Genomic DNA, 12,168 nt, shown 5'->3' with positions numbered 1-12,168 from the left:
ACAAATGATACCAAATCAAACCATAGAATCCCTACAGTGCAGAAAGAGGCCACTCGGCCCATTGAGTCTGCACTGACCACAATCCCATCCAGGCTCTATCCGCATAACCCCAAGTATTTATGCTGCTAATCCCCCGACACTAAGGGGCAATCTAGCATGGCAAAGCCACCCAACCTTCATATATTTGGAGTGTTAGAGCAAACCAGAGCATCTCCACGCAGACGTGCTGAGAACGTGCAAACTCCACACAGACAGTAACCCAAGGCCGTAATTGAATCCGGGTCCCTGGTGCTATGAGGCAGTAGTGCTAACCACTGTGCCACCATTACTTCAACACATGATGGACATTCATCATTCCACAGCAAATAAACGAGTGACTAGCCGTAGCAACCTGCTGGGGCCTGCAGAGTAGGTGCATAGCAATAAAAGGGCACCTATGCCAGGCAGATGCATTGACAACGAGGGGACACAGCAGCCTTGACATGTTCTCTCCAACACCTCCTAGAGATCTCCAGTGTTAGTGTGATTTTAACATGAATTCACAAAGATCGTTCCCATTCAGCAAGGTCACATTGTCCAATTTAACCCCCCCCACACACACAATAACTTGCATTTCTATAGTGCCGTAGCTTTGTAAAGATGTTGCTAGATACTTTGTGGGATTGTTATCTGATTAAAATTTGACACCGAGTCATTTGAGTAGATTTCACACAGGTAGGTTTTAAGGAGAGAGAAGTTGGTGTGAGAATTCCGGAGCTTAGGGCTGAGATAGTTGAAGGCACCATCACTGATGTTGAGCCAAAAGAAGTGGGGGAACATGCAAGAGGCCAGATTGGAGGAAGACAGAGACTGGGCTATTGGGCTGCAGGTTACAGAGATCCAGAGCAGGGAGTTGAAACATGAAGAATCACAATTTTAAATTGAGGCACTATTGGACTGGCAGTGGCAGTGGGTGATAGGGACTCACAGGGCAGCAGATGGGCTTCACTCGCACCTCTCTCTTTTTAATCAGAGTGAAAGTTTGTCACGGTTTGTGATTTTTCAAGAGAAGTGCTGCTGGGTGTGGGGCGAGTTTGTGAAATCATGATTTATAATGGTTTGCTGTTTAATCCTGTGGCTGTGAGGGGCTGCTGTCAGAGGCTGAGGGGAGGGCGAGGATTGCTTCTGAACCAGGCAAATATCAGGGGGTGGAGTGGGTGGGGGGGGGAGGTTGGTGCACATGAAGAGTTTGTGCCACTACCTTCCCCAGATGCCCAAGGATTAAAACAAACCTGGTGACTGAGTTGATATCTGCCACTTGCGAGGCAGCCTAGTGTTTGAGATGCTTGAGAATTGTCTGCACAGTGTGTGTACTAACACAGGGGTGAGAGTGCAGACAGAGAACATGTTGCACTGTCTGACGCTTGTTGAACGTCTCCTGGTGAGAGAGGGAGGGAGGACCATTTGAGGTGGCATTAAACCCCTCCCTGTGATGTTGGGCCTGAGTGCTGAGGTCCTGACGTCTGGTGGAACTGGGAGTGCAGAGTGTGGACACTGTAGAAGGAGGGAGAGGGAGGGGGGAGACTTGTTTACACAGACTGTAGAGACCTGGGGGAATAATGCGGAAAGGAAGTAATCCCGAGCTCTTGTCTGCCTGATCCAGCTTCCTGCTCAGAAGGATCCAGTTACAGCAGCAGAACATTTCAGACGTGTGTCAGCATGGAAAAAAGAAGCAGTTTGCATCGCTGATCGGATCGGAGGGACAACTCATCCCCACACAATAACAAGAGGCTGTAACTGGCGGGTATGTGAACATTACAAACAACTCTCACTCGCACACACTCACAACTCCCGCAGCAGAGGCCGGATGTCGGACACAGTTAGGCTGGGGGAGAAGTATTCGCCTTTCAGTCTCTCTCTGAAAGTTTCTTTGCTGTGAGTGCGAATTCCGGGCCTGGGGCAGGGGAGGATTGTCCAGGCAGCCAGTGGCACGGAGTGGTGGTGGTGGGGGGGGGGGATTCAATCAAAGTTTCACTTTGTATTTTTGTCTATAATCATTATAGAGGGAGGGTAAAAACTCCCCAGGAGAATACCAGTGAAATATTTGTGTGTGTGTTTTAGGGAGTCAGGTAAATGATGTTTGAGTTTGAGGGGAGCTGTCTGTAACGGGGGCGGGCGGGCGGGCGGGGGGATGCTGTGGGTGTGGAGCAATATTTGTGATTTAAGGGCTGTATTTGGGACGTGTGGGGCTTGGGGTGCATGAGGTTGGGGTTGAGGGTTTATGGGGCTGAGGTATGTGTACTTTTGGGTTTGGGCTGTGTTTATTTTGAGTTGTGTGTATTTTGAGTACTTTGATGCGTGTGTACTTTGAAACTGTATTTTGGATCCTGTGTATTTTGAGACGTGTGTATTTTGGATCCTGTGTATTTTGAGATGTGTGTATTTGGATCATGTGTATTTTGAGACGTGTGTATTTTGGATCCTGTGTATTTTGGAACCTGTGTATTTTGAGATGTGTGTATTTGGATCCTGTGTATTTTGAGACGTGTGTATTTTGGATCCTGTGTATTTTGAGGTGTGTGTTTAAGGTTCTGTGTATTTGGGGTGTGGGATTGAATTATTTCGGTTCGGGATGTATTAGGTTTGAGGAAGGTGTGTGGGATTAGAGTGTGTGTGGTTGGGGAGGCTGCTTTCTGAATGTTCCTCGCCTGTCTAGAAACAGCAAAGACTTAATTGCTTTGAGCTTCCGGTTTAAAACTGGCAGCAAGCAACATACTGGGAGTGAGTCACTGGTGGAAACAAAGAGTCTCTTGGTCTCCAAGTGCAAGGGGCAGTGAGGTTAACTCTTTGCTCCCCAGCCCCTGTCTGCTGCCCAGGGGCTTTGGAGGCGGGGTGGTGGGGGGGCGGTGGGGTGGAGTTAGGCTGAAGTTTGTAGTCTCTATGTAATGCGATGCTCCATGAGGGTGTGAGTTGCGTTCCCTGAATTTTCCATTTGCTGTAGCAGGAGAGAGTATGTTTAGTCACGATTTAGCAATGTCTGCACATATAGCACCTAAATCTCATTAAACTGTTTTGCCTCTGCAAGACTGTACTGTTTTGTAAAGGCAATAGGGAATATAGGGAATGTGTAAGTAAGAAAATAAATGATGTTGGGTTTATCCTAGGACTCGTGAAAGATTGATGGCCACTAGACCCAGACTGGCCTGAACAATGAGAAACATGGAGGAGGCCATTCAGCCCCTCAATTCTGTTCCACCATTCAATCAGATCATGTCTGATCTGCTGTTATCTTTCCCAGAGGATTGTTGCTGACAGTTACTGTCACTCACACAGGGTCTCCTTAGAATCATAAAATCATACAGTGCAGAAGAGGCCCTTCAATCAGTCAAGTCTGCACCAGCATGGGGGAAATATCTGAACTCTCACCTAATCCCACTTGCCAGCACTTGGCCCATAAGCTTGAATGTTATGATATTTCAAGTACTCATCCAGGAACTTTTTAAAGGATGTGAGGCAACTTGCCTTTACCACTCTCCCTGGCAGCCCATTCCAGACCACCACCACCCTTTAGGTAAAAAGGTTTTTTTCTCACATCTCCCCTGAACCTCCTGCCCCTCACCTTGAACTTACGTCCCCTCATGACTGACCTTTCAACTAAGGGGAACAATCCACCCTGTCCATGCCCCTCATAATCTTGTACACCTCGATCAGATCGCTTCATAGTCTTCTCTGCTCCAACAGAAACAACCCAAGCCTATCCAACCTCTCTTCATAACTTAAATGTTCCATCCTGGGCAGCATCCTGGTAAATCTCCTCTGCACCCCTTACGGTGCGATCACATCCTTCCTATAATGTGGTGACCAGAACTGCACACAGTACTCCAGCTGTGGCCCCACCAAAGTTCTTTACAACTCCATTATGACCTCTCTGCTTTTGTAATCTATACACCGATTGATAAAGGCGAGTGTGCCATATCGCCTTATTTTCACCACCCTACTAATATACCTTTCCGTCTTCAGGGATCTATGGACTAACTTGCCAAGGTCCCTTTGTTCCACAGAACTTCCCTGTGTCCTACCATTCATTGAACACATCTGTCCTTCTGTTCAATCTGATCTTTCCCTAGCCTTACAGTCAATTGGACCCTCAGAGGTTGGCACCATCCAAATATTAACAGCTTCCTACTGGGTGATGGGAATGCGGAGCTCGGGAGTTGTACTTTCAGTATTGACAAGTGTTGATGATGCATCAAAATATATTGAGCAATATTCACTGGCATATTTATATTGGTAAGGGAGAGAGAACCTGCATTTATATACCACCTTGCACATCCTTAGGAATTCCAAATAACTCTATAACCAATTATGTACTTTTGAAGTGCGCTGTGGGAAATCATAGAATCATAGAACCCTACAGTGCAGAAATGTGGACTTACACACAGCAAAGAGGGCTTGGTGGGCCGTGCAGCCCCTGAAAGGGTATTGAGTGCATATCCCTCTGATCAGCCTCTCCTCTGGGCAGGTTCTGCTCTCCGCCTCACCCACAGTGTTACTGCATGGCTGCTCTGCCTGAATCTTTCCTGGTGTTCAGGACCAAGTAATCTGTCTAGTTAAGTGGTCAAGAATCTGTATGTGGGACCCCAGTTAGGCAAAACTGTGCCCTCATCAACAACAATGGAATAATGAGCAGGGTATCTATTTGGGAGATAAATATTGGCCAGGGCACCAGTAAAAATCATCTTTGCATCAAATTAGAAGCGGTGCTTCCTCAGACCCGGGGTTGCTTTGTGCAATTGACCATTAGAAAATAATTAGATTGAGCCATTCCTTGGCAGTTTTCAGTCTTACACAACAGTGGAGTGCAGTGTTTTAGTTAGCCATGTGTGTAGCTTCACCTGGTGTGCTGCACAGGAAGACAGTGGGCTGAGAAGGTGCACGGCTCAGGTTTGAAATATGACATCTTTTCTCTGACTCAAATCTTACATAAACACCGACTGAGATGCAGCATGAACAAAGTTTCTAACTGGCTTGGAATAGACACAGTCCAAACAAGACTATTGAAGGAGCTTAAATAACCTAAATCTTTTAAAATTTAGTTTACACAGAATTATTTTTCCCCTTCTCTTTAATTTTCCTGTGTGGTGCTGTGAAGTATTATGAAAGGAAATCCACAGTTAGACAGTTTCACAGTTTATTGAGCTGCTGAACAGGCTGCAATCTGCAGGAAGTGCTTTCAGGAAATTACTACCTAAATCCTGTGAGTGACAAAACATGCAAAAAAATCATAAACAACTGTGGGCCACAATGATCTTTACACTAGAATGTGTAACTCTCAAATTATTTTATTAATCATGTACTTAAGAAATGAAAAATCAAATGACTGGGTAATGATATTAATATGCCTGAATAATTCAGTTCATGTATGCTGGACATGAATTGTAAATTTATTTGTATTTTAAGTCTTAGATCTGGACATATTCTTGTTAACTTTTCCCATTAGTTCCCGTAAGTTCCAGGATCACTTTTATAATGGACACTGTCTATGTAAACATATCACACTGTCATTATATCTTCCTTCCAATAGTAGCATTATAGTGCCACAGAGCACTGAAATTCGGCTCATCTTCTTGTATGTAATATGGAGGGAGGCATTCGTTGATATTAACAATGTTAGATGAAGCACAAACATTGAACCTTATTACACGTTCTTATGATTTTTTGGTGATTTATTTTTCTGGACATTTTCCACTTACTCCTGTTGTCAAATATTACAATCTGATGCAGGTTCTGCCCACCAGGTGGCTCCATGGATTGGGTTTCTGGAATCTATCCCAAGTTGCCCTCGAGAAGGTGGTGGTGAGCTGCTTTCTTGAAACACTGCAGTCCATGTGGTGTAGGTGCACCTACAGTGCTGTTATGGAGGGACTTCCAGGATTTTGCCTCAGCAACAATGAAGGAACGGCAAAGTATTTCCAAGACATGCTGGTTAGGTGCATTGATCCGAATAGGCGCAGGAGTGTGACAACTAGGGGAATTTCACAGTAACTTCATTGCAGTGTTAATATAAGCCTTACTTGTGCCTAATAAATAAACTTAACTTGAAGTCAGGATGGTGAGTGACTTGGAAGGGAACTTCCAGGTGGTGGTGTTCCCAGGTATCTGCTGCCTTTGTTTTTCTAGATGATAGTGGATGTGGATTTGAAAGGTCCTGCCCAAGAAGCCTTGATGAGTCCCTGAGTAGGCTTTCTGTGAGACTTCCTTGATTTCTGGCACTAAATTGTCAGCACTCAACATAGCACTTTTCACCTCTTCATAGCTTGTTGCAGATTTAGTCAAGATGGTCAGATAGCATCTTTAATACCCTGGGGCTTCTCCACTTTATAATGGACATGAAATTCTGCCTTCTTAGCTATGGCTTTTAGTGGTTCTGTGATTAGGGATACTAACTTAGCTAAAGTTAAGTCCTGTTGCATCAAAGATTTTACGTGGAAGTCAGACATCTTACTTTCATTTGTTAGTATCCACAAAGCTTGCTGTTAAAATCCATTTTGTTTTTGTTTCAACAATTGTGGTTATATCCCATTCTACTTCAAATTATCCTTTAAAGTCAGGTTTGGCCTGTTTCTTGCAACAGATTTGACTCCCACATGCAGCTCCTAATTTTGTCTTTTCCTACCCTTGCAGTGAATATTCCAATTGAATAATTCAGTAGCAAACTTTTGTGAGTTTAAAAGTAAAGAGGGTTATTTATTCTAACACACTTGTCCTGAATTAATGTGGTATCACATCCTCGGTCTCACATGTACATAACTATGCACATACCTATTCTTGTAGTTTTATATTCATGAGGCTAGTCTTCAGGTGAACAGTGAAACTTGAACAGGTTAAGTACTTTGGCTACTTGATGATTTGCAGCTAGTTTCAGAGTCTGGCTCTGAGACTGATTGGCAATTGATGGTCCTAATGGATCTGCTGGGTCCTGCAGCAATGAAGCTACAGTGCTTGAAACAGCAATCACAGTACTGCTGGTTAACACTCCTCGGCGGCATAGTGGCATAGTGGTTAGCACTGCTGCCTCACAGGTCAGAGACTGTTTTCCTCCCACAGTCCGAAAGAATTGCTGGTTAAGTGCATTGGCCTTGCCAAATTCTTCCTCAGTGAACCTGCTTCCACCACCTCTTCTGGCAGGATGGTCCAGGCTGCCACCACTCTGTGTAAAAATTTCCCCCGCACGTCATTTTTAAACTTTCCTCCTCTCACCTTGAACCTATGCCCCCTTGTAATTGACACTTCCACCCTAGGAAAAAGCCTCTGACTATTCATCTTGCCTATGCCTTTCATGATTTTGGAGACTTCTATCAGGTCTCCCTTCAGCCTCCGTCTTTCCAGTGAAAACAATCCTAGTTTATTCAACCTCCCCTCATAGTCAACACCCTTGGTGAACTTTCTTTGCACTTTCTCCAAAGCTCCCACATCCTTCTGGTAGTGTGGTGACCAGAAATGCATGCAATACTCCAAATGTGGCCTAACCAAGGTTTTATATAGCTGCAACATGATTTCCCAACTCCTGTACTTAATGCTCCGGCCGATGAAGGCAAGCATGCCATATTCCTTCTTAATCACCTTGGCCACCTGTGTTGCAAAGCCAAGTCCTCCTGTATGTTAATATTCCTAAGGGTTCTGCCATTTACAGTATAATTCACACCTAAATTTGATCCTCCAAAATGCATCACCTTGCATTTGTCCGGATTAAACTCCATCTGCCGTTTCTGTGCCCAAGTCTCCAATCTGTTTATTTCCTGTTGTATCCTCTGACAATCCCCGGCACTATTAGCAACTCCACCAATCTTCGTTTCATTGCAAACTTACTAATCAAGCCCCCCACATTGTCCTCTGGATCATTTATATTTTTAATAAACAGACCCTGCACTGATCCCTGTGGAACACCACTAGCTACAGATCCCCATTCTGAAAAATGCCCTTCTACCGCTACTTCTATTACCAAGCCAGTTCTTCATCCATCTAGCCAGCCCACCCCCCAAATCCCATGTGATGTTAGTTTTTGTACCTGTCTGCCATATGGGACCTTGTCAAATATCTTACTAAAGTCCACATAACCCACATCCACAGTCCTTTCCTCATTAAGTATCTTTGTCACCTGTTCAAAAAACTCACTCAAGTTGATGAGACATGACCTTTTCTGTATAAAACCATGCTGGCTGTCACTAATAGTCCATTTTCTTCCAAATATGCATATATCCTGTCCCTCAGTATCTCCTTCAAAAGCTCCCCACCACTGACATCAGGATCACCAGCCTATATTTTCGTGGACTATCCCTGCTTCCTTTCTCAAACAAGGAAACAACATTGGCTATTCTGCAGTCCTCTAGAACTTCATCTGTGGTCAAAGAGGATATGAAAATAAGGCCCCAGCTATTTTCCCCTGGCCTCCCACAGTAACCTAGGATTGATCCCATCCAGCCGTGGACTTGTCTATCTTAATGCAATTTTGGATACCCAACACTTTCTACTTTGATATATTGACATTCTCTAGAGCATTCACACACATATCCCTGACCTCAGCATCCATCATGTCTTTCTTCTTGGTGAATACCATTACAAAGTACTCATTAAGGATATCACCCGCTTCCTGTGGCTCCAAGCGTAACTTCCCTTTATTGTGCTTGAATGAGACTACTCTTTTTCCTGCTACCCTCTTACTCCTCATATATGCATAAAAAGCCTTGGGATTCTCCTTGACCCTGTTTGCTAACAACATTTTGTGGCCCCTTTTAGCCCTCCTAATTCCACGTTTAAGTTCCTTCCTACTTTCATTATACTCCTCAAGGGCCTTGCCAGTTTTTAGATGCTTAGGGCTATCTTTTGCTTCCTTTTTCCTTTGATTAAGCTTATTATTTCCCTTGTCATTCAGGGTTCCCGAATCCTGCTATTTCCATCCTTCATTTTTGCAGGGACATGCCTGTCCTGTACTGCAATCAACTGGCCTTTAAAAGCCTCCTGCTTGCCAGACATGCCACTCCCAATTCACATCCCCCAGTTCCTGTCTAATCTAAGCCTACTTGTGACACTAATAAATGAACTTTAAAAAGTTCTGAAGTCCCCTCAGTGTAGTTTGGATGGGAGATGTGATGAAATGGGAAGGTGGTAGTGGCCATTGAGCTTCACTAGTAATAAACATGCTGTTGGCCAATCCTTGAACAATAAACTGTGTGAATTCCACAAACGACTGTGAGGTACTCTCAAATAAGTTCATACTTATTTAGGTATCTACTGGAGACTAAATACTGTCTGTAGTCCAGATGTGAAAAATCACATGATTTACATCTATTTGTGTTGAATTTTTAAAAGTATTGATTGAAAGTTCATAACATGGCATGTCTGTGCTGGACATGACAGTATTCCAGAATGGAGCATGCACAAACATGTGCCGGAAAATTCCAAAGATTCAGAACTCTTTGAATGAAAAGAAATCTCCTCTCTTTCCTAAATGATTGACCCCCTTCTCCTTTTAAATTTCCAACCAGGCAAAACATTGTCTTAGTGTCTACCCAGCCGACCTACTTGAGAATCCTATATGCCCTACAGAAATATTTCTTATTCTTCTAAACTTCAGAGAATATAAAAGCAATTTACTCAGCCTCAATGGTTTACTTAACCAAGCTAAATAACCTGATTTGTCCCAACGTTATACTCCATTTGCCATCTTGTTGCCCTTAACTTAACCTGCCTGTAGCTCTTTGCAGCTGTTCTGTGCCCTCCTCACAACTTACGTTCCCACGTAGCTTTGTGTCATCAGCAAATGTAGATACATTACCGTGTTTCTTCACCTCAGTCATTAATATAGATGATAAATATCTAAGGTACCAGCACTAGTCCTTGCGGCATTCCAGTAGTCATACCCTGCCAACTTGAAAATGCCCCATTTATGCCTACTCTTTGATTGTCCATTATCCAATTCTCTACCCATACTAATACATCACAGCCATCTCCATATCTGTTATAAATATTTAGTGTGTTACCTTATTGAATGTCTTTTGGAAATCCAAGTGTCCTAGATCTACTGGTTCCCCTTTATCTACCTTATTAGTTACATCCTCAAAATGGATGTAATGAATGAGTGTTGGCCTTCATAGTGAGAGGTTTCAAGTACATTGAGCAGGGATGTCTTGCTGCAATTATACAGGGCCTTGGTGAGACTACACCTGGAATACTGTGCGCAGTTGTGGTCTTCTTATCTGAGGAAGGATGTTTTTGTTATGGAGGGAGTGTAGCGAAGGTTTACCAGACTGATTTCCAGGAAGTGGGACTGATTTCTGAGAAAAGATTGAGTTGGTTCGGAATTCAGAAGGATGAGGGAGGATTTCATAGAAACCTATAACATTCTAACAGGGCTAGACAGACTAGAAGCAGGAAGAATGTCCCCGATGGTGGGGGACTCCAGAACCATGGTCATAGTCTAAGGATACAGGGTAAACCAGGAAGTGATGGGATATGTTCTTTAAAGAATATTAGTAAACCAAATTGGTTTTTACAACAATCGATGGGAATTGTCATGGCGTAGTTTTATATTCCAAATGTTGTTAATTGAATTTAAATTTCATCAGCTGCCATGATGGGAATTGAACCCACGTCACCCAGAATATTAGCCTGGATTACTAGTTCAGTGACGATACCATCATGCCACCATCTCCCTGGTCCATATACTCATTTTCTAGGTCATCTTTGTCAATCTCAATGTCCCAGTCTACATAAAGGTTAAAGTGCCCCACAATTATTACATTAAGGAGGGGGGTCTTGTGGCACAGTGGGTAGTGTCCCTGCCCCTGACCCAGTAGCTCTGGGTTTGAGTCCCAGTCCAGGACCTGATTGCTACATAATGCAGCCAAACAGGCTGCTTATCAACCTGTAAATCCTTCTAACTGAGCCATTGGTGAGTGGCAGAGTGGGAGTGTTTTTGGCTCAGCCGTATGATGGAAAGAAAATTGTACCCTCTACCGTCATCATTCATAGCTCCAGGATACAACAGAGGTTTATGTTGCCATAGCAGCGCAGACACCTGTGAGTGGGAGCAGGCCAGTAGGCCCAGTTGGTTGGATGGCTGGTGTGGATCACATTGGTACCAGCAACTTGGGAATTGATTCCCATTCCAGCTGGAGTGGACTTGGTCTACAACTGCTGTAGATGGCAGGGCTGTGGATCAGTCCTGCCTCCAGCCAGAGAGCTGGAGCATTATTACATTGTCTTTGTTCCCAGCTCCAATAATGTTTTGTTGAATGTTCTGTCCAGTGTTATAACAAATTGTTAGGGGGACTATAAACCACTCTCACCAGCATTTTCCTACTTTTTCTATTCCTAATATCCACCCGTTCTGAATCTACTTTCTGATTTTATGAGCTATGATGCTTCTTCACTAATGTCCTTTGGTTATCTCTTTTTATCAGGGCTCCCTCTCTTCAGCCCCTCCCTTTGTCCCCTTCTCTCGCCTCCTTCCCTCCCCTGCCCTTCTCTCCCCTCGTCCCCTCCCCGTCTCCTTTTCCAATCTTCCTGTCTTTTTGAAATGTTGAGTTGTCAAGAATATTTATTTTCTACCCTTGGTCACCTTGTAACCATGGGGTAGGATTTGCTCGCCACCTTGAGAATCAGTGCGTAATGTGCAGCTGCTGACCCTTGACCTCTCAGTTAATGCCACTTGAACTTAGATTGGCTAACAGCTCTTCACAGTGCTGCAGCACTCTGCCAGGGACAAGGTCCCGAGACCTTGGAAAAGGTAAGGCCTGGGAACAGGGAGGGTATGGCATGCCCTGGAGTCAAGGCAGGGGCGATCGCAGTGCAGCAGGTAGACCTAGGGGAAGGAGTGCCCAAAATGGCAAAGTCTTGGGAGGGAGGGCACCCCAACTTGTAAAAGGATGGATTAGTAAATTTGCTGATGACACCAAAGTCGGAGGAGTTGTAGACAGTGAGGATGGATGTTACAGTTTGCACAGGGACATAGATAAGCTGCAGAGCTGGGCCGAGAGGTGGCAAATGGAATTTAATACGGAAAAGTGTGAGGTGATTCACTTTGGTAAGAGTAACAGGAGTACAGAATATAGGGCTAATGGAAGGACTCTTAGTAGTGTTGACGAGCAGAGAGATCTCGGTGTCCATGTGCATAGCTCCCTGAAAGTT

The 12,168-nt window shown here is 44.2% G+C and overlaps 1 protein-coding gene across 2 annotated transcripts in view; it reads left to right on the top strand.

Moving 5' to 3' along the window:
* The first annotated feature begins 1,412 nt into the window (after positions 1-1,412).
* elk3 (ETS transcription factor ELK3) overlaps positions 1,413-12,168 on the top strand; it is a 56,266-nt gene continuing 45,510 nt past the window's right edge. For both annotated transcript variants that reach the window (XM_080207130.1, XM_080207129.1), the window contains exon 1: positions 1,413-1,783. The gene's annotated coding sequence lies outside the window, so the exon portion shown is untranslated. The remainder of the gene's footprint in view (positions 1,784-12,168) is intronic.

This window comes from Carcharhinus amblyrhynchos, chromosome 19 (assembly GCF_965287045.1).
Source record: "Carcharhinus amblyrhynchos chromosome 19, sCarAmb.v2.hapA, whole genome shotgun sequence".
NCBI classification, from domain to species: domain Eukaryota; kingdom Metazoa; phylum Chordata; class Chondrichthyes; order Carcharhiniformes; family Carcharhinidae; genus Carcharhinus; species Carcharhinus amblyrhynchos.
This window is presented reverse-complemented; position numbering and strand designations above follow the sequence as displayed.